Source organism: Tamandua tetradactyla, chromosome 21 (genome assembly GCF_023851605.1).
Source record: "Tamandua tetradactyla isolate mTamTet1 chromosome 21, mTamTet1.pri, whole genome shotgun sequence".
NCBI classification, from domain to species: Eukaryota; Metazoa; Chordata; class Mammalia; order Pilosa; family Myrmecophagidae; genus Tamandua; species Tamandua tetradactyla.
In genome coordinates, this window is record NC_135347.1 from 36,415,909 (window position 1) to 36,440,625 (window position 24,717).

At 38.4% G+C, this 24,717-nt stretch overlaps 1 protein-coding gene across 1 annotated transcript in view; it reads left to right on the forward strand.

Moving 5' to 3' along the window:
- Nucleotides 1–24,717, forward strand: part of MCTP1 (multiple C2 and transmembrane domain containing 1) — a 599,962-nt gene that overhangs the window by 530,413 nt on the left and 44,832 nt on the right. The window lies entirely within an intron of this gene.

The window sequence follows — 24,717 nt, forward strand, 5'->3', positions numbered from 1 at the left end:
AATTTTTTGAAGAAAGGAGAAAAACAGTATATCTTAATTTATGCCCTTGGCCTTTGATTCCAGGAGAGATGTACAGTTATATCCACAGTGTAAGAATTTGTGTGCTAGAAGCAAGCACTAGAAATGTCAGAAAAAAAATCACAGTGATTAGTTAATCTCCCAAATGATTTTTTTCCTGCCTAATATTCAATGCTTGAAGGAAAATGGAAACACAGACACGTGCACAGAGACACACTTTCTCCCTTCTAAGGTATTTCGAACATTTTCAAATTGAGAGCGCTTTTATGTGAATTTTTCTTCTGTACATCATTTAGTCATTAGTGACATCATCAAACATAAACTAACAAAATCTCCATCTTGTGAAAATACGTATGTGTTTGTTTTTTAATGCTAAATAATATGGGCATACACTTCTGGCAATAAACGACATGATTTATTGTTAAGGTCAGTTGTAGAGCTGTAGAGAGCTTGTATTTTAACTCAACATGCCAGCTCTGAATCATCATTTCTCTGCTGATAAACACTGAGCTGCCATCCATTTATGGCCATTTTCCCTTGCTTGTTGCTGCTTTATTATTAAAGCCACCATAAAGATCCATCCCAGCAGCAGGCGTTTCCCCGGAAATGTTAATAAATGGAAACCCTTAGTGAAGTCTAGCACTTCAGTGGTCCTGCTTGAAGTCAATCTTCCTTTTTTATTTTTTCTACCAGTTTCTTGATATGCTATGCTACTCATCTCCCCATTCATTTGGTCATTTCTTTAATCGAGAGGATGTCAGAAATGGGAAACAAATAGACACACCTTGTTAACCAGCTCACCAAAACATAAATGTCAAGTGGAACATGCCAGGACAGAAGCAACACCAAATCCCAAGTGGCATCTATTGTAATCTAGTGTTTGGTTGTCTGAAATTGACACCCTGGTTCTAACACATTTTCAGATCTAGTTACCAAAGTTGATTGAAAGTGAGTGCTTAAATTACTGTTTAAACTAAACTGTATTCTTCTGTCCAGGATTCTTACAGTGTATTTTCCATATGAAAGGATTGTGGGCTGATTTTCATAAATCCCACCGTTTATATGAGTGATATGCAAGGATGGATTTTTTTTTATTCCTAATGCAATTGATTGCATAAAGATCATATCTGAGCAAAAAGGAAAATGGCAAATGTGGTAATTTACAATAGACTTTCAAGCGCTGACATAGTAGAGGAAAGGATCTTAGAGTGGATGACTTGAAATGTAAAGTTTTTATTATAAGAAATGGAAATATGAAAGGATCCGGCAAGTTTCCATTTACCAGCTTCCATCTCGTGACTGACTCTCACAGCGGTAAATGTTGTAAGTCTTGGCTATCAGTGTGTCTGAGTGGGAAAAGGGTAATTTCCTACTTAAAAAAAAATTCATTGGTTCCTCTATGTAAAGTTTGTGTATAAAGTCATGCGTAATGGAATTTCATGAGAAAACAAATGCGTTTTTTGCCATGTGAGCAGGTACTGACCTCCAGCTCTCATTATTTCTCTGTTTTCTCATATGGTATAATAGTGGGGTCAGGTCAGTGGGTCCTCTTATAGGATAAAAGTAAAAAAGATTAATAAATGTGCCAAAGCCTCACTTTAATTGAACCTGAAGCATATGTTGCAAGTATGTAAAATACGTCCCAGATGTTTTGCCAAGGCTAGTGTCTTGGCTTTCCCTGATTACCACAAGGCAGCTATTAGTCCTATAACCTTTGGACTTGGGGGTAAATGGGGTATTACGTGGCACAGAATGAGAGCACCTGTTTTCCATTCAGCAGAGACCCCTGGCAGGCTTTGCTTAAGCCTATTCACATGTTTTCACTTAGCAGATTGTTGGGCGATTATGAAAAGTGTCTTTCTTTAGAGCCAGAATTGATATTAGTCACTCACAATGAAAGGGCAAGTCACTAGCTACTTGACAAGGCCCATGTAGGTATAAACTGAAGTTGTTTATTTCATTGAGCTTGGAGTGTTTTCCCTCGGCATAATTGAACAAGTGGCAAAGACACAGGTATAAGCAGTTGAAGCAGATAACTATTATAATCAGTTAAAACAATAGTTTTGTAGCAGCGTTTCACTGGTGCTGGTTTTAGCACCTGGGAAGACTTTGGTTTAAGTTGGTAAAAGCTAAGTCATTGTTGAGTTTTTACTGGATCCCCATATTTTGAAGTTTTTCCAGATTATGGCTTTTAAATATCTTTTATTCTTGAGTTCTTCCTTTTTATTTGAACTGCTAATCGCTATTCAGGTGAGGGTTTGTGATCCTTGGACTTATCCTTTTTTTCTTTCCATTGTGCACATTTGCTGAAGTCTAAAATTAGTTGGCTTCTCTCTTAATCCAATTCTGTGGTTCTCACAAAGGCAAATAATATGGCTTTTAAGTGATGAGTCTTAGTTATGAATCACTGACTTGTTAATATTTTCACTTATCTGCATTGTGTAGTAACACATGTTAAGCTGTGCTGGAGATAACATTTCTCCTGAATTCAATGTTAGAAAGACATTATACTGCTTTCTCAATTCCCTTTGATGTAGAACATTCTCTCAACCATCAACCACAGAGTCAGTTTGATCTTATTTTCTGACCAGACACCAAATTCTGCCTATGTGGTTAATAGAATCTCTTAGCAAGTAAGGCTTCGCTAAATTACCCACATGGAGCTATCAACAAGCCCTGTAATCGTGGTTTTCACCGTGCTATATACAATAATACAGTGCTCATCTGCATAATCTAGACATCTAATTAATGAAGATCAGCTTTTGTTTTGTAGCTAAAAAGTTTAGGCATGCCTCCCACAGGGGTCCCTACCCTTGTAATAAGATCCAGCTGCAATACAGGAAGCAGAAGATAGAATGCAGGTTTTCCCCAGGAAAAGCATGGATTCAGATGCACAGCATTTCTAGTAATGTTTATTGATAAAAGATATTAAAATGTTGAGGCATTTATGCTTACACTGCTTCTACTTTTTCTTCCACCGTTATGTTGATGTTACAGTGTTTCAAGATGACTAGAAGCTATTGAATGAAACATATCTGAGTAACTTGAAAATACACAGATTGTTTGCTTTAATTCTTGAAATCTGTGTTTTCTGGTTTGATTCTCAAACTCTAAACATGTATATAATATACCCAACATGCATACGCCTCTGCATCTCAAGTCGACCGTGAGGGGGGTAAAAAAAAAAAAAAAAGATAATTCCATGTGATACAAGACAAGATTTTAATCGCACAAAATAGATTTTCCAGTTCTGTTCAATGAAACAACTGCATGGTGGGGAAACAAATCAAGGCTCTGGAGAAGGGCAGGGCGAGAGGAGACAAGAAATTCTTTTGAAAAATTTAAAATCACATTTAACTGGAATACCATTGCATTAGTTTATTAGTTTTCTATTGCTGCATGGCAAATTATCACACACTTAGAGGCTTAAATCAACACCCACTTATCAGCTCTCAGTTCAGTCAGTCAGAGGTCCAGGCACGGCTCAACTGGGTTCTCTGCTCAGGGTCTCACATGCAAGAGGTGAGATGTCTTTCGGGTGGATTTCAGATGTTGTTCAGGTGGAGTTTTCATCTGGAGACCCTGCGGCAGAATCTGCTTCCAAGCTTGGTCAGGCTGTTAGCATAATTCAGTTCTGCAGGAGTGAAGTCCTTATCTCCTTGCTGGCTTTCAGCTCCTAACAGCCCCTTTTGTGTCCTTTTCACATCTCTCTCCATATTTAAATCCATTAATGGAGAATCTCTCTTCTGGTGAGTCACTGTCTCTTACACTTCAAAGCTCTTTCTTTAGGAAGAGCCAAGTACCTTTAAAGGGATCCCGGTAAGAGATAATCACCCTCTCTTAAAGTCACCTGTGCCATGTAACATAATCTAATCACAGGTGTGACTGTCCTGTGCTATTCATAAATTTCCAAACATACACGAAGGGGAGGGGATTGTAGAGGATGCACCCACCAGAGGGTGGGATTCTTGGCACGATCTTAGGATTCTGCCTACCAGACCCATCTAGGCCCACTTGGGTAATAAAGCAAAACTGGAACAACTGTTATGCTCCTTGTGTGTATCCTTGTGTGACGCAGCTATCCTGCAGTAAAGACATTAGGAAAGTCTGCTTGCCTAGATGTATGCTTTCAAAGATTATGGAAAACTGAAGTTTATTTACGATCATCATACAATAGATGCCACTTGCTTATTATTTAACTCTAATATGGGATGAGGGGTGGTTGGGCAGGAAGAGGGCCTACTGGCACTATTTCTTTCTACTGTCATCTCCTTGTGGGTCGAAGAGGCAATAATAAAGGTAGCAAAAAGGGTGAAGGATCCATTCCTCTGTGGTTCTGTTGGTGCTTAGCTCCACCGAGCTGGTAGGCCATTGACCTGGAGTCAATAGAAAAACTCTGTACTTAGAATCATAGCAACATTAGAACTTAGAGATACCCAAGAAATAATTCCATGCAACCCCCTCATTTTAAAATGGGAAACCTCCAATTCAGCCAAACACATGAATTTCTCAAGGGTGACAGAAACTAAGTGGCAGAACCATGGATAACACAGAGGTGTTCTGACTCCAAGTTTAGCGCCCTTACCCTTCCTTAAGATAATATTTTGCAGGAAACAAATCAAAGTACAGCTGGCAATTACTCAGGCTTGATTTTGTTTTGGGGGGTGCATATGCACGTAATTGAACCCGAGTCTTCTGCATGGCAGGTGAGCATTCTACCACTGAACCACCTGCGCACCCTTCAGGCTTAATCTTGAAGGTATTTGGATAGCACAATAAGGTAACATACCCTTATCGTTTGCTTCCTCACTGATCTCCTGCACATCTAGCCATTTCCCACCGTACCAGTTAAGGGTGTGTGTATTAGGCAGAGTAACAGCCCCTAAAGCTATCCATATCCTAATTCCAGGAACCAGTGAATATGTTATGGTGCATGGAAAAGAGCAATTAGGGTTGTAGATGGAATTAAGTTTGCTAATCAGCTGACTTTAAAATAGGGAGAGTATCCTGAATTATTCAGGTGAGCCCAGTGTAATCACAAGGGCCTTAAGTACGGAAGAGGCAAGTCGAAGCAGGGTTCAGAGTGATGTCCTGTGAGGGGGGTTCGGCCTCACGTGGCTGACTTTGAAAGTGGAATAAGGGACCATGAACAAAAAAGTTGGGGCAGCTTCTAGAAACCAGACGGGGCTAGGAAACCCCTCTCCTCTGGAGCCTCAGGAAGGAGTCCTGCCCTCACCTTGATTTGAGCCTGGTGAGATCCACTTCAGACTTCTGAACTACAGAACAGTAAGGTCATGAATTTGTGTTGTTTAAAACCACCAGAATTTGTGACAACATCAATAGTAAACCAAAAAAAGATGCCTTCCAACTACATTTTCTTTACATCTCCAAAACACACTACATAATTAAAACACTAGATTTGAGCTCTTTCTTTTTCCTTATTGGCTCCGTCTTATTCATCCATGCAATTTTACCTACACAGTTCTTCATTCAATGTGGAAGCTAAAAATCAGTACCTAACAAAGCAAATATTTAATCAAAGATGCCTTAATTTTTATTTCAGAAGAATTTGTCCAAAAAATGGAAAAGGGTTATTGTTTTTCTCTAGAGCAGTTGTGTAGTTGCCTTTTTAGGAGCTTGTATTATTAATTGGTCAGTGGAGCCGCAAGGCATGGTTAACTTCATTTTTCAATGGAAGAGTTTTAAGGAATTCCATTCCTCAAAATGTTTCAACCCTACAAAGCTCCAGGGCAGTGGATGCTAACCTTATTTGGGTCACAGACCCTTTAAGAATGTGCAGAAAGTTGTAGCCATCCTCTCCAAAAGAAAACATGTAAACATACACAAGTTTTTCATGCCATTTGTTTGCAATGAAAACTGAATTATTTAGAGACTATGATACAGCTTTTTAAAGTCTTATACCTCTGCTGCCCTGATCACCTTCCTTTTGACATTGTCTATTTCTTTAAGCACTTGGAATCAGTGTAAATTTCACAAATAAAACTGAAAGTGTAATGCAGCTCAAAAGTAAGCTTCAGCTCAAAAGTAAGCTTCAACAAGGCCAATGTTGGGCTTGATACTGAAATAGCGGAGTGATTTTTCTTTTTAATCTAGCCATGGGCTTGTTATCTTTAACATTCGGTTAACTATGGCTTTTCAGTTTCAAGGCAATAAAAGCAGAAAACAATGAACTAGCAAAGGAACATAATAACAAGCAAAAGGGGAGCCCCCGTGGCTTTATTAGATGAGGGTTTAAGCATAATGAGGATTCTTAGAATTCTCCAAAATATTTTAACTTGAATTCATACTGTGTCAGTGAGGTCATCTTTGGAAAAGTCTGCCACATTGACGCTCCATTATGAAAAAAGAAACATTCCTCATTCCACATTAAGGTCACTGGAGGCAGCATTAATTTTCAAAAGAAGTATCTAGGGTTTCCGGCATCTGTGGCATTCTACCTATAAACAAATTGTTGATCTTTGTCACTGTTTGCTCCTGTCTGCGGAAGCACTGCTCCAGTCTTGGAATGTTTAGATAGCCATCTGACTATGATGTGCCCTTCCAGAGAGGCATTGAGTTAAAAGAATTGAAGTTAAAGGTGTGCCTAAATGATTTGGCAAGAATATACGCCAAGTCGAGCAGACGACGGATGAGCTCTTTACTGTTGGATTATTCTGTTATCGAACTTTCTTTACCTCAGAAAAAGCAAAAGTTTCATGTAAAGTTCAGTCAAATGCTTCAAGACAGGTCCTCTGGAAAGCTAGTTAACGTCTGTATTGTAGCAATGAACTTCCTATTCTACTCTCATTTCTTGACAAAACTCTTGAAATAGCAACGTGTCAGCCCCTGACTCTCGTGAGGTTGACAACGTTGGTAGAAATAGACACAATTTTTTCAGGATCACTGGCAGAGTCGTTGACACCGGCTGACACCACTGCATGCTGAGATGAGGAACATGTTTCTTCACCAAAGCAGCAGACCCAGATGTGTTGCCAAGCATCACAGATGCTCCATCTGAGCCTAGGGTGCCAAGATTTTTATTCCGCCTGAAAATTTGTTTGGCAAGGAAATTCTTCACCATTTTAAAGACATTGACTGTGCAGATCCTAAAAGAAGTACACGAATTAGTTTTTCCTTGATTGCATAAACTTGCCAACAGGAGTTGACTAGAGGTATCGGTGTTCATTAGGGTACATGCAAAGGGAAATATTAAAGAAATGTCAGAAACTCCGTAGTGGTGGGCAGCATTTGGCAGGGACACAGCTTTAAGGAATGTGTGGCTTCACCAAAATATTTCCAGTGGCATGTGGGTTCTTTATCTTGATGACATGTTAACCTCAGAACTTCAAAAAATGTTTCAATACACATCCTTCCCCTTCCCCCCTCCTTGGAACAAATGAAAATCCAGGTAAAGTCGGTCTTTTAAAATCAAGACTTTCTATACAAAGAAAAAGATCCTCAATATCTAACAGATTTTCAGAGTAGCCTTGCATGAGGTACTACAATTTTATTGGTTCCATGCTTTCACTGGCTAGAATTTTTCTGCACAAGAAGTACTGCTATTTGTGTACCATTATACTCCCTTATTAATGTAAAACACAACTGATAAGCAAACTTCAGTTATTTATTTGTGTGTGTGTGTGTATATATATATATATATATATATTTTTTTTTTGCATTTTCCAACCTAAGCTTGTTGCAAAGAAAAGAAGGATGTACAACTATAACCATGTTGGCAATGTGTTTTCTTAGATTCCTATAATCAGGAAACTGTTCTAGAAGTTTTAACATGGTAGTAATGAGGAGCCTGGTAGTGACAGTGGCACCTGTCTGTTGACTTTGAATAGCATTTCTGGTAGATTGCATCTAGTAAAAATATATTTCCCTGCCCTATTGACATCCAGCTTGACCAGGTGACTCACTTCCCTGACACATCCCACCTCTAAGGTGAAGCTTCAGGACCCACCCTTGGTTCTGCCTTCTCTGTCTTCCATCTGCAACAAGGCTGGTGCTAACTACACAGGAGCCACCCCTTCCTCTTGGATCCCAGAATAAAGATAATGTGGAGCCAGTTTAGGATGGACATGTCGTGTGAACAGGAAATAAACCTTTATTTTTACAAGCCTCCATGATATTGAGGTCTTTGTCACTGTAATGTAAGTTAGTCTAAGCTGATACAGCAACCCATGCCATACCACTCTGATTTAATCAATGCCTTAATGTTTTAATTTGACATAAAGTGGATTTTTCACAAAAGTAATCAATTTCAGAAAGAAAGGTAGTTTTTTTCTTCCTAGATTCACAGACCTACCCCTCTTCCTTGAAGCCCAATCTCCAGACATAAGCTGAACTGTCTTGTAATTGTGTATCTCTCATTGAAAGATGATACTCATTCTATAAACATTCATTCCGTAAACATATATTGAGGAGCAAGCCACTGAACACTAAAATAAATCACAATGTGAGGCTGTCAGGGGTCACTGGCTGGGGGTGGGGGGGCTCAGTTATGTAAAATCAATCATTATGAAAAATGTTATAATAAAGTTATGAAAAGTTTTTTTAGAAAAGAGAATGACTAACTTCACAGCGGCATCACTGAATGTTCACAAAAGTGGATATTTAGCTTGGGTCTTGAAGGAAGGATGAGAATGTACCGGGAAGTGTGGTATGCAAAAATCAAGGAGTGTTTAGTATTGTAGGAGCATAAAGTATGGGAGATGAATGGATGGAGGTGACACTGGAAAGGGAAATTTAAGATTATGAGGGCTTTTCTCATCATCTAAGGAGTTTGAATTATATTCTCCAAGCAACGAAGAATCAGTACCAGTTTTAAAATAGGGAATTGTAATGATGAAATCTGTGCTTTAAGAAGAGAACTTTGGCCACATGGCAGAGGATGGAATAAGAAAGAAATGAAACTTGAAGTAGGGAAACATGATGGGATATATTACAGTATCCTTGGCAAGAAGTAATGGTATCTCTAAACCATAATAGGGGGAACAGAAAGAAAGAAATCTGAGAGATTTTAATAAGAGTATTAAGATTATTGGAAAAAAACCTATAGTGAAAACAGAAAAATTACAGCTCTGGATGCCTGAGATGTCCTGCTGAGATAAGCTTATATTTGTGTAACACATTACTTATTTCCTCGCTTTATTTAATATTCACAATAACCCTGTATATTGGCATATCAAGTATCATTCCTATGCTTCAATGTCAGGAAGATTAACTTGGCTAGTGAGGAAGTGACTAGAAACCAGATAATGTGACTAAAATGGGGAAGTAGTTGAGAGTAGAAATGAGATAGCATGTCTAATAGAGAAAAAACCAAGACTAGGAATTAGGTAACTTTTCTACTCTTGGAGACATTGAAATCAGAAAACAAATCCTCTCATCAATTTTCCTTCCCAGACATGTTGTAGCAAAGCTGTTTGACCTACCCAGCTTTTGGGCTACTTGGAGTGCAATTTTGTATAGCCAAAGCCTTTTTTGCTTGGTACAAACAAAGTGTCTCATAGTCTGCCTAGCCCTCTTTTTCCTGAATTCCTCTGAGCACCGGGTCTTGGCAGCATTTGGAAAAATGGTGGCAACCAGTCCATTCACTGTGCCCTTTGAACAATGGGTAAGCACTGGTCCAGTGTGGAAACAAGAAGTACAAATGTAAAAGGGAGCAAAGTATTTCCAATGCCTCAGTTTGGTTCAGCTCGAAAGGTATATAGTAATCATGTATAGCCTGGCTTTGATCTACGAGTCATTAGGAAAACATGATGCTGAAAGAACTTGGATCAGTTGAGAAGCAGCCACTATTGTCTAGTGTTTTATAGATGAAAAGAATGAAACTTCTGAGACAAAGCAACTCACTAAAAGTCACAAAGGAAGTAAAAGAGCCAACCTTCAAACTCTAGTCTATCTGCCTCCAGAGTCCACCATTTTCTGTATCACAAATGCCTAAAACTTATGGACCAGAAATAATTTGTTATTCTTTCATTATCCACTGGGTTGGCTGGGCTCACCCTAGCAGTGCTTGCTTGGACTCTCTCAAGTGACTGTAGTCAGACCGAGGCTGCAGTCATCTAAAGGCTCAACAAAGCTGGATATTCACAATGGGTCACCCACGTGGCTGGCAGTTGATGCCGCTGTTAGCTGGGATACCTACACCTGGCCCCTCCAAATGTCTTGGGATTCCCATAACATGAAAACTGAGCTCTGAAAGGAAGTATCCAAGAGGACCAAGTGAATGCTGCAAGGCTTCTTATGACTTAGCCTTGGAAGTACCAGAATGTCATTTTTGCCATATTCCATTAGCCAAGCAAGACATTAAAGCCAGCCCAGATTCATGGAGAAAGTAATTAGATTCCATCTCTTGATAACAAGTGCCAAGGTCATACCACATAAGAATATTCAAGGTGGAAGATGTGACTCTCTTTGGAAAATACAATGTGCAACAATTTCCAAAAACCGAAAGCCTCTAATAGGTATCCTATAGCATTAAGGAGTTTGGCGCCTATTGCCTACCAGAAGATGCTCACTTTCTCAAGGGTTTCTCAGCATATAGTGTTGGATTAGGTTAGCTCAAAAACTGAACACACATGGTACTGTCAAATTGCCAAGTAGATCTGTTTTTTTCATCCTATGTATTTTAAATTTATTTTTTGTTCTTCATTTACAAGATGTGAAGTGACAAAGGACTGGGCTGACATTCTCTACTTCTCCCCTTAAATATGAAAGGGCTACCTAATTCTTTCTTCTTTTGCCTGTCCATAGATTAGGATTCAGTCCAAAAAGTTCATCTTCTGTCTCTAGCTAAGATCTCCCTTGCGGCTAATTGTGGGTAGGAGAGAGTTGCAAAGAACCCTCTAAAGATTCCTGTTTGAATCTTGGTGGGTGTCCATTGTCGTCCTCTGATGAAGGACAACAAAATGCCAATGATGGGCCGGGTTTTGGAAGTCAGGTTTTTACCTCCTCTGAGGTAAAAAAATTTATATCAAGTGAGGAAAGGAGGTTACAGAATAGTTCCTTATTAAAACATAATAGTTTCTTCTTTTTTAGAAAATGTAACTTGAAATTGCCAACAGTTCAGATCTGGTATCTTACTAGTATTCAAAGGCATTTCTCATAGGATTTAAAAGATCCTTGATATGTCCAAAATTTTTCTTGTAGGAACTGTAAGTAGCTAAGTCAAGATTATTTTCTGATATCCCTGGAGCTAATGTTTCTCTGTAAAGTGAGGTAGCATTATATGGATGTTAAAATCAATATCTGGTATGTTATGCACATAAGTGCTATTTCTTGGTTCTGGTATCTTAGCTGAATATTCTGATCAGCAATGATTAGGGAATGAGGATTGTGTCTGTATCCTCTTTGTGATTCCACACGTGAGTATCTTCGAGACATATAAGGCAATATGAAAAACTAATATACAGCTGTTGCAGTCTGATAGTGTAAGATTTTATTGATTATCTAACAGAGTAACTCTCAAGGTATTAGGTTTGCTTGTCACAGCCTTCAGTGCCTGGGCAGTCAAACAAGTTCTTTTCTCCCATTGAGCTGACCTCCAAGTGGCATAATTTCTGAATCAAGGTCCTCAAATTTCCTACTTTGGCAATTTCTTTCCTTTCTAATGGGGTATATTAGAGAAAATCTGTCACCTTTTGCACCATGTAATACAAAATCAGATCAGAATTCATGCACAATTATGTCAGTGGAAATCTAATACTGCAGGCTGGCTTATCTCTAGATAACACATGGAAAAATAAACTTCTACAACTGACATATTCACTTGATTTTTTTTTTCAGGTAAGTTATTTGTAAGTAATTGAGCAAAGAACGTAATTGGATTACTTTCTGTACTAACAAACAAAACCAAACCCAAATGGCTGCTAAGTATTCAAGCTCTGTCTTTTTTTATTTTCTTAATCCTTTTTGTCTTTGAACAAGTTCTGAGATAGTAAATTCAAAGAAAGTATAAAAAGTCATTTTTGCATTAGTTATATTTATTTAGAGAACTAAAAACTTTTGGAAAAACAAAATTTACATAAAACATGAATATGAAGATAACTTGACTTGATAGTTAATGTAATTTAAGTTACACTGGGTATGTGGTAGTCTACCTGAGGACTGATATTAGGCTGCCTAAAAAAGCATTCATCTATGTTTCTATTTTATAATCAGAAAAAGGCAAAGCCTATCACTAATCTGAAGCCTCCTTAAAACCAATTAATATAATTTAGGTTGTGCTGCAAATGTGCTTTTTAAGTGCTTTAGACTTAGGATATCTTAGGGATGTTAAAACCTCTTTTAATGTAAATATTTATATATAACTGCCATGTGTATAGTATTACAATTTTAATGCGCTGTATTAGTTGTCACTTGAAATTCAGTGCAGGCATGTTCTTTTTTGGCCTTCAGTTTCTCCTACATTAAATGTATAAATAATGATAACAGTAGTAAAGGGTAGGTAGGACCCCCAGAGGAAACTTGCCTCTGCATCTGGTGGGATTGTGTTCAGGTTTCCATGGGAAAGATGTCGTAATATCAGAATCTCTTAGTGTTTACACACCTGGTATCCAGAACTCTACCCAATGTCTTTTCTTAGGGAATTAATGGAATCAAAGCTTATGGTAGGCACGTTTGATAGATATGCTTTGTCTGCTGAGATCTGGTGATTATTCCATCAAAATTTGTCCCTAGATGATCATATATCTATGTCTTTTTATATCTTTGTGGTTTTCTTCCCCAACTATTTGCTTGCATCAGTGCCTTCATTATAAGGTCAGGTTTTGAGGAATTAAGGATTCACCTTGAAAATATATTGTAAGTTTGTATCAAAAATGGGTTTCTCCACTCAGCAAGAATTTTAGTAGCATTTTTTTAAAAAGGTGACTCCATAGCTAAAATATTTTCTTGATATCTGCTTTTAATTTATGAAGAAAAGTAAACAGACAGTTATTGATTTCAGGTATTTTTTCCTGTTTCCATAACTCACGTTTTGCTTTTTATGTTAGGACATTGTGCAGACTTTTCTCCATGGTGATAAAATCATGGCACTTTCCAAACATGTAAAACAATTAGCTTCAATAAAATAAACTATCCAGATGTGAGCCACATGGAGGGTTGTAACTTACTTTAAAAATAGTTGATATAAAATTAACTTTCTTTATATGTATTCCCCTGTCCAGAGTCTCGGTCTTAGTGATGTAACTTACTGTCTGGGTCCTTTTCCAAAATAGGTAGAGGAAAAAGGTGTTAGAAAGAGATCAGATTCTATTTCACAAGGCTTGTCCAACTTTGTCACCTGCAAGTATTTTTGCATCTATATACAAACCCACAGCACAGAAATAAAGGTGGAAATCTTCTGATTACAAAAAGAAATCAAGATATGGTGCTTTTCTAATTTTCAATCTGAATGATCTATTCAGTTCATTAATTCGCATATTCATGCAGGCATACACTTTATGGCTATTCTGTGCTTCATACACTGACACATTTTTAGAAAAGAGTGTAATGAGTTTTCTTTTCCTTCATTCACCATCAATCTCAGACAAACTCTACATCTGTTGCTTCCATTTACTCCCCCGCCCCTTTTTATCTTCTTTCTTCTCTGACTTCGTAATAATTTACTAAATTTGTTCCCTGAAGACATCAGTAACCTCTCTTGGTTATCCTTTACCTTTCTGATGCATTTATCTCAGTAGCCTCTTAACCGCTGTGTGAGATACTCTGCCATCTCTCTGAGCACTCAGGGTTATTTGTTCTGTTTCTTTTGTTTTCTTTTTCTTTGCTCTAGCACTTTTCTTCTGTTGTCTCCAATGTTTGGATAACTTCCAATTGTATTCTTCCTTAGAGAACTAGTTTTACCACCTCAGTGAAGATACTTTAAAATCTTCAGCTCCATTCGTTCATTCATCTCTGCAACAGCTATCACAAAATTGGAATGTGCAAAGCACTATAGAAGGTGATATGAGAAACACAAAAAGAAAGGAGACCTAACTTTTCCTCTCAAGAAGTTAAAATTTCTAGTTCGACATACCTTTTCAATCAAGTCAGTTGTCTATTTCCAACCTCATAGGCATTGAAAGTTGTCTCATCTTCAAGCTCAGAATATTTTAATCTGAACTTGCTCTTCTTTTAAGGACTATTGGATTCCTGCTAGTAGCACAATTATTTTAATAATGGAGTCAAAATTTTCTTTGGTAGTTCTCTGTCTAATCAGTCATTAAAATTCTATAGATTTTGTCATTGGAATATTCTACTTTCTAGCATCCTCTTAGATGCTGGTAATATGTTCTACCTTTCTATCTGTGGGAAATGCCCTTTCTGATTATCCAAGTCTTGTTCATTCTTTAAGACCCAACCACCCTTCAACCCCCACCTCCTGCAATTTCCTCTTTAGCCAATTGTGAGCTCTCCTTTGTGACATATATAGCAATGTCTTTGTTCTTCTCAGTTGACATTTCTTTCTTTCCCCTTCCATTTATTACCAACAAATTATGTGCCAAGTGTGCTGAGCAGTTCACATGTATTATCTCATTTCCTCCTCATGACAACTCTGTTAGATAAGTTCTATCACCTACATTTTACAGAGGAACAAATAAGATTCCACTAGCTAGTGACTTGTTCAAAGTCACAAAGTAAGGCTGAAGTTAGAACCCAGTTTTATCTAAATTCCAAATACTTTACACCATTATGCCATACTGCCTTGTGGCATAAATATTTTATTCATTTGATTCATTTCTTATTTAACTTTAATTTGTCTTGTCTCCAGAAATATAGCATACATTACAAATTCTAATGACTGGAACTGGGAATTATCATATATAGCATGCATAGTGCTACACAAATAGCATTTGATTAAATATTCAATACATAGAAGAATACATGCATGAATGAGAAAATAACAATTCAGACATCAGAAGCCTATAATTTATGCTATTATATTCTTTTGGTTTGTCAAATGCTGCCAGAATGCAATATATCAGAAATGAAATGGCTTTTAAAAAGGGAATTAAGTTACAAGTTTATAGTTCTAAGGCCATAAAAATGTCCAAACTAAGGCATCCAGAGAAAGATACCTTGACTCAAGAAAGGCCAGTCTGGGAAGGCATGTGGCTGGCCTCTGCTGATCCTTGTTCCTGGCTCCATTGCTTCCAGCTTCTGATGCCAGTGGTTTCCTCTCGAAGTGTCTGTGGGCCTTCACTTGGCTCCTCCAGGACACCACTCTGGGTTCTGGCTTGCTTAGCACCTTATGGGAAGGCACATGGTGATGTCTGCTGGGCTCTGCATCTCCAAACGTCCGTGTCTAGGCATCTGCTCCCTCTATTGGCACTCCAAGCATCTCCAAATGTCTGTCTTTTTTGGCTCTGAAGCAAGTTTTCTCCAAGCATCTCTGTTGACTCTGAGCTTTCTCCAAAATGTATCCTCTTTTAAAGGACTCCATGAACTAATCAAAACCCACCTTGAATGGGTGGAGTCACATCTCCTAATTAAAGGTCATACCTACAATTGGGTGTGTCACATCTCCATGGAAATAATCCAATCAGTTTGCATCCCACAGTATTAGTAACATGGGTTTTCTAGGGTACTCAATACTTTCAAACCAGCACATATATAGTAAAAGAAAAATAGTCTTGAACTAATATTCATCCTTCCAGTATTTTTAAATCTCCTCTCTGATACCTATACCTCCCATTAATAGCCAGAATTTACCATCTTCAGTATAGTAGAAAAACAAACTTTCTGCTCCTGTGTCCTTTATTTCCATTTCCAATCACTGATTTCTGAGACTATTACCAATGTATTACAGGGTGATGCAGAGTTTGAGTTCAGTCCCTGTTCTCAAAAAGCCAGCAATTCATCAGTCACCCTCCTTTCCATTCCTATAACCACCACCCAATTTCAAATCCCCCATCCCTTAAATTAGCCCCTTTTCAGTCACTCTCAGTGACAACATATCTTATGAATGCTCACAACAATTAAAGATTTTTTTAAGGCATAGAGATTTTGAGTAGGGGCTCCAAAATCAGAGCATTCTGATCTGTGTGTTGTTGAACAAGTTACTTAGCCCCTGTTCCTCAATTTCCTCATCTTTAAAATGGAGTTAAAAATAGTTCTTACCTCACAGGATTATGAGGATTAAATGAATAAATATATGTGAAGCTTAGAGCAATGCATGAGACAGTGAGAATTTTATAAATATAATATTAGTAGTATCAACATTATTGTTAGCAATAGCAACATAATAATCAGTTATGGGTGCCCAGGAAGATTGCAGAGTTATGTGGAACAGAAGGTTTAAATAGGGTGGATTTTAGAGGGGAAGAAAACTACTTGTTTTGAGCATGTCAAGTTTGAACTGTCAGCAGGCCATTGGATAGGATATTCTAGGAGACCCTGGAAGCATAAACATGGAATTCAAAGAGGGGGGTTATGGCCAGAGACTTTATGTTCAGAATTACCTTTTAGATATTCAAGTAATTATGAGGAAGAAGATATTGATAGGGATGGGAAGAGGGCCAAGGACAGTTTGATGGAAAATTCCTCTGTTTAGGGTAGAGGAGGATGAAGAACAGGGCATGTCGCTGAGAAGGAATCCTCAGAGTAGTAGAAGGGAATGAGAAGGGTACCTGCCATGGACACGGAGAATTTTGAGGAACATTATCAGTAGAATTAAATATAGCAAATGGACATGGGAGATGAGAACGTAGGGAAAAAGTCATTAACGTTCACAATTAGTTTGTTTCCCTAGAGTGGTGAGAGCAGAAACTGGATGGCAAAAGGTTCATATTTAACCAATAATTGGTCAAGGGAGGCAGCTGGCATGGACTGTGGAATGGTTTAACTCTGATTGGCAAAGGGCAGGAGAACAGGAATTTAGGGAGTTGGCAAGAACTTAAGGTTTGTTTTAGTAATGGAGAACTTGGACTGATTTAGAAGGAACCAGTGAAGAATGGGGATTCAAGAGCCAGAAGAATGGAGAATCAATGTCTCAGAAGAGACAGAAGTGGGTGGAAGGAAGAACACAAGAGCTGAAGATTACGTTCCACTGATAGGTTCTGGGTGAGGAGGACGAGTTTCTTGAGAAAGCACATACGGCCTGAGTTCTGTCAAGAAAACAGAGAAATGGTCACCTGTTGAGAATGTAAGGAGTTGGGATGGGAAGCTCCAGAGAAAGGAGAAGGAATAAAAGAGACTTAAGGAAGAATATGATAACCAATCAACATGATATATATGAAGAAATCATCAAGTGACTATGAAGTCTGTGCTGGCATTATATTACATAACAGGAGTTCATAGTAGCCAAAATCAAACCGTTCCCCGCTCAATAACCTGGAACTGTTTGTACAGAAATAAGATAATACAGAAAGGAGGCAAGAACACGTGCAATAAAGTCCATACAGGTTGTGATGGAAGAAGACAAATAAAGCCAAAACTGGAGTGGATGGCCTGGGAGAATGGTAAGGGGTTAGGTGGACCATGCCTCAAAGCAGTGGAATGGAGAGGATTGCCCATCAAATGAAGGTGTAAAGGGGACAGAACTAGATAAACTGTGGTACTCTAGACACTTCAAATTCTTTCTTTCTTTTTGTTTATGCTAGAAAATTCTGCCTGGATAATAAAAGAGGATAGACTTTTAAAGTTAAATGTACTTTGACACTTCTGAAAGCATCAATCAAACTGTTCAGTAAGGAGAGCTGAATTTTGCTCTCCATCTTCTTTAACTTTTCACCTATGGCTTTAGATGAAGTCTGCTTTAAAAGAAGGGAAAAAAGATGTCAAAGAGAGTTGTAAATTATAGAATGACATCTACCACACAGTTCTTCTGTCACTCTTGCTAATATTGCTTAGCATTCTGAGTTTTAAAAATAACGTAGTTATTGAGATTTAAAACTCTGTGGATGCAGAATACATTTTTGAAAATAAGACTTTTTACTATGCATAGCCAATTATAGTCCACTGAGAAAATGATGTATTTTTTCCAATACATTTTTATTATGTACTTAGCTGACGGACCTTCCCAGCTTCTTCAAAGGCATTCCACTCCATCAGGCACTATACATAATATACTTCCTAGGAATCTACTTAAATTTGTATTTACCTGTGAGGTTAGATTGGCTCCAGAGGACACAGTCCTTTTTTCCTTGAGTAAATTATACATATTTTAGAAAACTATCTAAAAGCATATTTACCTCTTATGGAATTTTAGTCTCGAGGGTAATTAAGACCAGTTTTTTTAAAAAAGCATAACCAATACACCTTAAATCTCTCAGGTAAATAAGATATATTTTATAATCATCTAAGAATGACTTCTCTCTTCCTTTCTTTTTCTTTCCCTTCTCCTGTAACTATCACCATGCCGCTTCTATATACATACTTAGTAATTATTTCAGTGTTTCCTAAGATACTGCTTTTCTCTTGGGGTCCAGCATACCAATTATGCTTTCCTTCCATTCCATGCACTGGCAACTGTAACTGGAAGAGGTACAGACTATTTATATCTACCTCACAATAATTTCTAGAAAAGTTACTTTGTAAAGATACAGATTATTCTGCATGTACCTCTTCTTTCGTCTTTATGTTTTAAGAAGGTGTTTCCAACATTGGGGAGTTTACCCATAGAATTAAGAGTATAGTCTTGTTTGTTGAGATACACAATGGAATGAACACTATACTTGGAGCTTATTAAAAAACTGGAAGTGATACCTGAAAATAAATATGCAATAACATCACTGTAATTATTTCAAAAAACAGTGATGTACCACAATCATTATTAAATTCAAAGAAAAAAATGAAACCTCCAAGAATACATATTTTCCATTTATCTCTGTTGCTCTTTTAAAGCACTCTTTCTTTACACATTGATTTCTTTGCATGGATTGCATAATGAAAATACACAGTTCCTCCTTCCTTTGCCCTACATGAATATTGCAGTATTCTCCCAGGAAGAAAGTAGAAGGAAATCCTTGGGACAATAATTGTTGGGTGGTAGGTGGAAAACTTGGAGAAAAGGTGTTATCTAGAAAAAATGTTAAGATGAGTGTAGGAAATACAGTAAAGCCCAGTTGTTTACTCCCTTCTCTGCCTCTGAACATCAATTCCTTATGTTTCTTGAGACTGAATTCTGAAGTGGCTATGGATAAATATCACTATTGTATTTCCTCTTTCAACATGAAATCAAGGTTTCTACAGGTCTCTTTGCACTTGGGGTAACTGGAACCTGAGAATGCATCCTGCTCTGAGTAAGTGATGGTAGAACTCTGAAGCAGGTTCTCAGGATTTAGGGCTCAAGAAACCCCCTCTACTAAAATGTCTGCAACAGTTGCTAGGTTCAAGACTCGGATGAGGACTTTCTCATTCATCTCTGTGGATGAGCCCCATATCCTAGCTGCCCAGGTTTGTTTCAGAACTCAGTTGACCTCACAAGTCCTGGTGTAGGCAGGGTATCCTGCTGTAGTTATTAACAGTGTCCCATTTCACTTGCAGAAGTTTGGATGATACATGGTCTCTCTACTAAGGAGTTCTTTAGATTGAGTTTTGTCTCCGTGGATATTTTGGTTTTTGCATTTGTGTTGTTTATATTTACAAAGGATTGTGTTTTCTTTATCCTTCACAGTTTTGAGATTAAAAAAACAACCCGGTACTGATTGCATATGTAGAATGGAATGATTTCTAAATGTTGTGTTAATTTTCTTAAATTAATAAAAAAAAAAACAAAAACCCGGTTTTCATCAAAATAATCTAGAAGTTATGTTAAAGCAGATTTATTAGGCCCATTCCAGGAGATTATAATTCACTGAGGATGGGATAGGACCCAGGAATTTTAAAAACATTTTTAACTAGGTGATTCTCAGTTACCTTAGAGTTCAAGAACTTTAGTTTTAGGCACCTGTAAAGTGAGGCTACTGACCTGATCTCCAAACTCGGGTACAGCAGAGGGACATACCGATTCCAAAGTATCCTGGTTAACATTTGGTCAAGCTGATCAGGTGTAGTCTGGCTTGGTGATACTGACAGGTTTGAGTAACTAGTATTTCCCAAGCTAGCTCTGAGGGTTCATCTCCCCTACCTTGACATGGTTGGAACTTGGGTCATCAATTTGGACAGCATTCCATCAGAAGAATTCTTCCCTCATCCCCCTACCGAGCGTACAGATGTTACTTCAGCCGGGTGAAATAATTAACTTACCCAAGGAAGCTATCTTGAATATTTCGTAAGGAGAGTAGTGGGTTTAGATTGAATAGTGGTTTATTTCTAGAGGGTTTAGACTAGAACAAAAGACAAATATGAAGTGATTTGGCTCCTTCCCCCTCCTTCTGTCCCTTCTCAAGGTTTTATGCGCCATCAAGGATACATGCCATTCAAAAGTGGCTCCGCTTTGCTGACCCTCTCAAAGTCATTCTTTCCTTTCACAGCTGTCAGGGCTCTGCACACTTTATGCATTCCTTCTGGGTGCTTGATCCTCATGTACCATCAGGCAGGAGAAGCAGACACCTGAACAAAGGAGGCAAGGACTTTTGGCTTCCCGACGATCAGGGATATAGGCCCCGCACATATTAATGAAGCGTCTTTATGTTCTCCAGGTCACTTTTATTAGCCTTTCAAGGGTACCTGCATTTGAAGGGTCTTAATATGTTTCCCCTCACTTTCTTCTCCACCTCCTCCCTCCACTCCACTCTATCCCTTCTCCCATACACTATCTTACATGCCTGGGCTTGTCGGAGGAAATTAAACTGTGATTTGGCATGCTAAATTACTTGAACTAAAAACTATAATTTGCAATATTATTAAGTCATCACTGTCATGGATTTCAATTTCTTTCTGCTTAAACCCCTAACTTACAGCATTGCTCTTTTCGATTGTTACTAAAAGGAGAAAAGAGAGAAAGAAAAGCCCTTGGTAGCTCTACTGATTTACCACATCTATCAGGAAAGTTAAAATATTTTGCTTCACAGTATTTTGCTTCAGCCTTGCCAGTTTTTATGTAAAACAAAAAACAAAACTCCGCATTGCAATCTAGATGTGTGTGCTCTCATCGAAGGGCTTGTTGGAAAGATACGGACTTCTTATGTGCTCCTCTTACAGTTTGGCTCATGTGCAGGAATTGGAAATTCCACACTTTTACTTCCACAGAGAAATCCTGACCAGGTTTCAGTCCCCTGGGTGTCGGGGATTTTCCTTTCTGTGCTGCTATTCCCAGGCCTCTTGGGAAGGGCTGGATAGTTCCTGTTAGCCGGCAGCATTATTGGCCTTCACAGTAGCCAGAAGCCCATTCTGCCACGTCCTCTGTGCTGCTGCCTCTTTGAATTAGGCATCGACATTTTAGGTAAGAGCAGACCAGTCAGGATAAGCTAAGTTTTGCTAAGTAATAACTTGAAATCTAAGAGGCTCAAAATCACAATGTTTTATTTCTTATCCAATGTGCTGTCATGGGTGGTCAAGGGGTTTTGCTTCACACCTTTGTTAAAACCCTCACCTTGGGACCCCAGGCTGACAAAGCAGCTGCTGTTTGGGATAACGTCAGTCACCAAGGCAGGAGAAACGTGGCAAAGAATGCACCGGCCCTTCAAGCTTCCTCCTAGAAACAACGCATAACCATTCTGCTCACCTTTCCTTGGCCAAAACAAGCCACTTCAAATGGGTGCGAGAGTACAGTACTACCAGGGATTTGTGCACAGTTTGAATCATTACTATGACAGCCTGGTAGTTTTCTGAGTTTAAGATAATGAAGGGAGGGAATAAGTTAATCCAGTTTTATTTTCCCAGGATTAGTTCATCAAACAGGATTTTAGGACTTAGTGGTTCCCCCCACATATACACACTCCAGTAACATGACAGGAGTAAGATGAAGACTGTTGGAATAACAGCTCTGGAGGGCTGACACCTCCTTCTGTAACTGCCCGGGGCCAGGACAAGAGCACATGGTGGGATGTACGTGGTAACTCAGCAGCAGGGATCTAGGGACCAAGAGGACTGACATGCTATTTCCTTTCTCTCTGCCTCTCGTCCCTCAGTTCTTCACTGAGGGCTGTAGATACCATCAGGTGATTATACAGACTAGAGGAGCCACTCCTTCAGCCCCTGGAGTCAGACTTCCTCAGGTTGGATCCCAGATCCATCTCTTACTAGCTAAGTGACTTTAGGTAAATTGCTTAACTTCTTGGTAGCCTCAGTTTCCTCATCTATATAAAGGACATAGCAATAGTGCTATTTCACAGCATTGATAAAATATATAGTTCTCTGCCCAAGACCAGACATATAACATTGTTTTGTAAATGCTATCCATAGCAGAAGATGGCTGACAGTTTTCTTACTTAGTATTATCACTTACAGATTCTTAAATTTGGGGACACTAGTTCTTTTTACTAACTGCTTTGATAACATATTTCTAATTTTCCATTCATCAAATATATATCGAAATGTGATTAAAAGGGGAAATGTTATATTGTATTTACGGTAACAGAATAAAAATTGCAAAACAAAAAAAATGGCACTGTACAACCCAAGCAGTGAACCATAAGTGAAATCAAGGACTGTAGTTATCATACAATTCTAAAAATGTGCTATCATCAATTATAACAAATATTCCCCAGCAATGCAAAGTGTTAATAATAGGGTGGTATAGGGGAATCCTGTGTTTTGTGCATGATTCTTCTATAGACCTACCACTTTTCTAATAGAGACAAAAAAAGGCAGTAGTGAGGGCACAGGGCTACATATGTCATGAGTGCTAGGAGGTGTCACCAAATAAGACCCTATTTGGCTGCTTGCCCATTCACCCACAGCAAGTAATACTTCTGTCTACTCAAAGAATTTTTTTTCTTCCTTCACCTTAATGGCAGACTGACTTAATAAAAATTATATAGGCTGGTGAGGAGTCTGACTTTTATTTCAAGGTTGATTAGTATTTAAATATAACGCACATAACCTAATAAGACATGGATGCTTAGAATCAGACCATAACCCCAGGTCACAACATATGTCAAGAACAAGAATACTTGAGGGCTGCAATTGCAGTAGCAGCGTGAGAAAGAACGGTATTCCTTGACCTTCCACAGCCAGCTCATCTCCCAGCCTCCTGATTGTGTTGAGTACTATTGAGTCGGCCAGCCAGGCTGCTAATGTTTCATCTACTCTGAGCAGTCAAGTCAACAGCATCTTGTCTTTACCCAGGATAGTAAAGTATATTAGGTTCAATTTACTTCGCACTTCTCTTGTTTTCTGCTTAGTTTGAGGGCCCAACAGAGAGCCTGAAATAAAGTGTTACAGTACTTCTGGTTCCAAGAAATTCTTTCTGGGAGCTATTAATATCATCAGAGGCCTGAGACAATCCTCGAGAAAACTCCTCCAGTGCTGATAACAGTGCTCAAGAAGTGGCTGTGCAAGTGAATGTTAACTATAGTTTCCATGGCATTCCAAGGCTATTAATAGAAGGAAACAAAGGTCACAGAAAAACAGTTTGCCCCACGGAAATTTTATTTCGGATCAAAGATTTGAATCAACAATGCAGAACTAAATCTTTTAGAGCAAGGGGCTAAGGAGGTCAAACCATCATGGGTTTTGCACTGTAGTCACAATACAAGCATATCAGACTGCCCCCCTGGAAAAGTGGGGGGCTGAATTAGAAAGTTGACAGGGAGCCATATGTGTTCAGAGTCGCATCTAGGAATCTTGTCAAGGGATTACCATTCTGACGATGTTTTGGTAGTTCCATAACCATCACATCCTGCTGCTCCTGAGGAAGCACTGAGTCCTCACTCTACATGTAATTCTGGCATGTGTATTTCTAGCCTGGAAAATGCTTTCCTCGGAAAGGTACATAAGAGAGCTAAGTTTAAAAGTCCATTTACCTTTGGAAGACTCAAAAGATGGACTGAAAGTCACCTCAAATTGTATGAATCTAATCATCTGGGTCAAGTGATCTAATAAGGGATCTGACCTACTTTATAGCTTCAAAATCTCAATTTATTACAGAACCATATCCCAATTCAGTTAGTGAGTCTAAACAACTGATCAGTAGACCTGGATCCTAGATCTGCCTCTGGTATAGTCTGGGGCAAACAGTTTTATTTTTCTTGACCTAACATAAAATGGATTGTTTGGACTAGAAAAATCAGTGAACTATGATCTGTGGGTCAAATTCAGCCTGCCCTTTTTGTAAATAAGGTATAATTGGTACACAGACACACCCATTCATTTACTTAGTGCCTTTGGCTGCTTTCACACTGCAATGGCAGAGTTGAGTCTAAAATACTGACTGGCTCTTTACAGAAGAAGTTTTACCTACCGTTGGATGAGATGATATCCGAGTTGTATCTCTTCTATTCCCTTATCTGAGAAATGAGAATAAAAATAGTACTTACCTCATAAGATTAAAGATCAGATGATCCTTACTATAATTCTGTCACGTTGTAAATGTTAACCAATATATGCATAACTATATAGTTAACTGAATGGTAAGCACCATCACTATCAGCATTCTAGCTATCAGTTTGTCATTAGCAAAGACATAGCTGTTGCCACAATGATCTACTAAGACATGCAAGGAAAGGAAAGGGTGATAGTCATCCATGTGACTCTTAAATAACTGGAGTAACAAAATCTGATATAGGTATAAGAAATCTATAGGCAAACTGTATTCCATTTCAATCAATGTGTTAAAGCCTAAGGAATGTTGGAAACTCACATTATCTAATTTTCTACCTG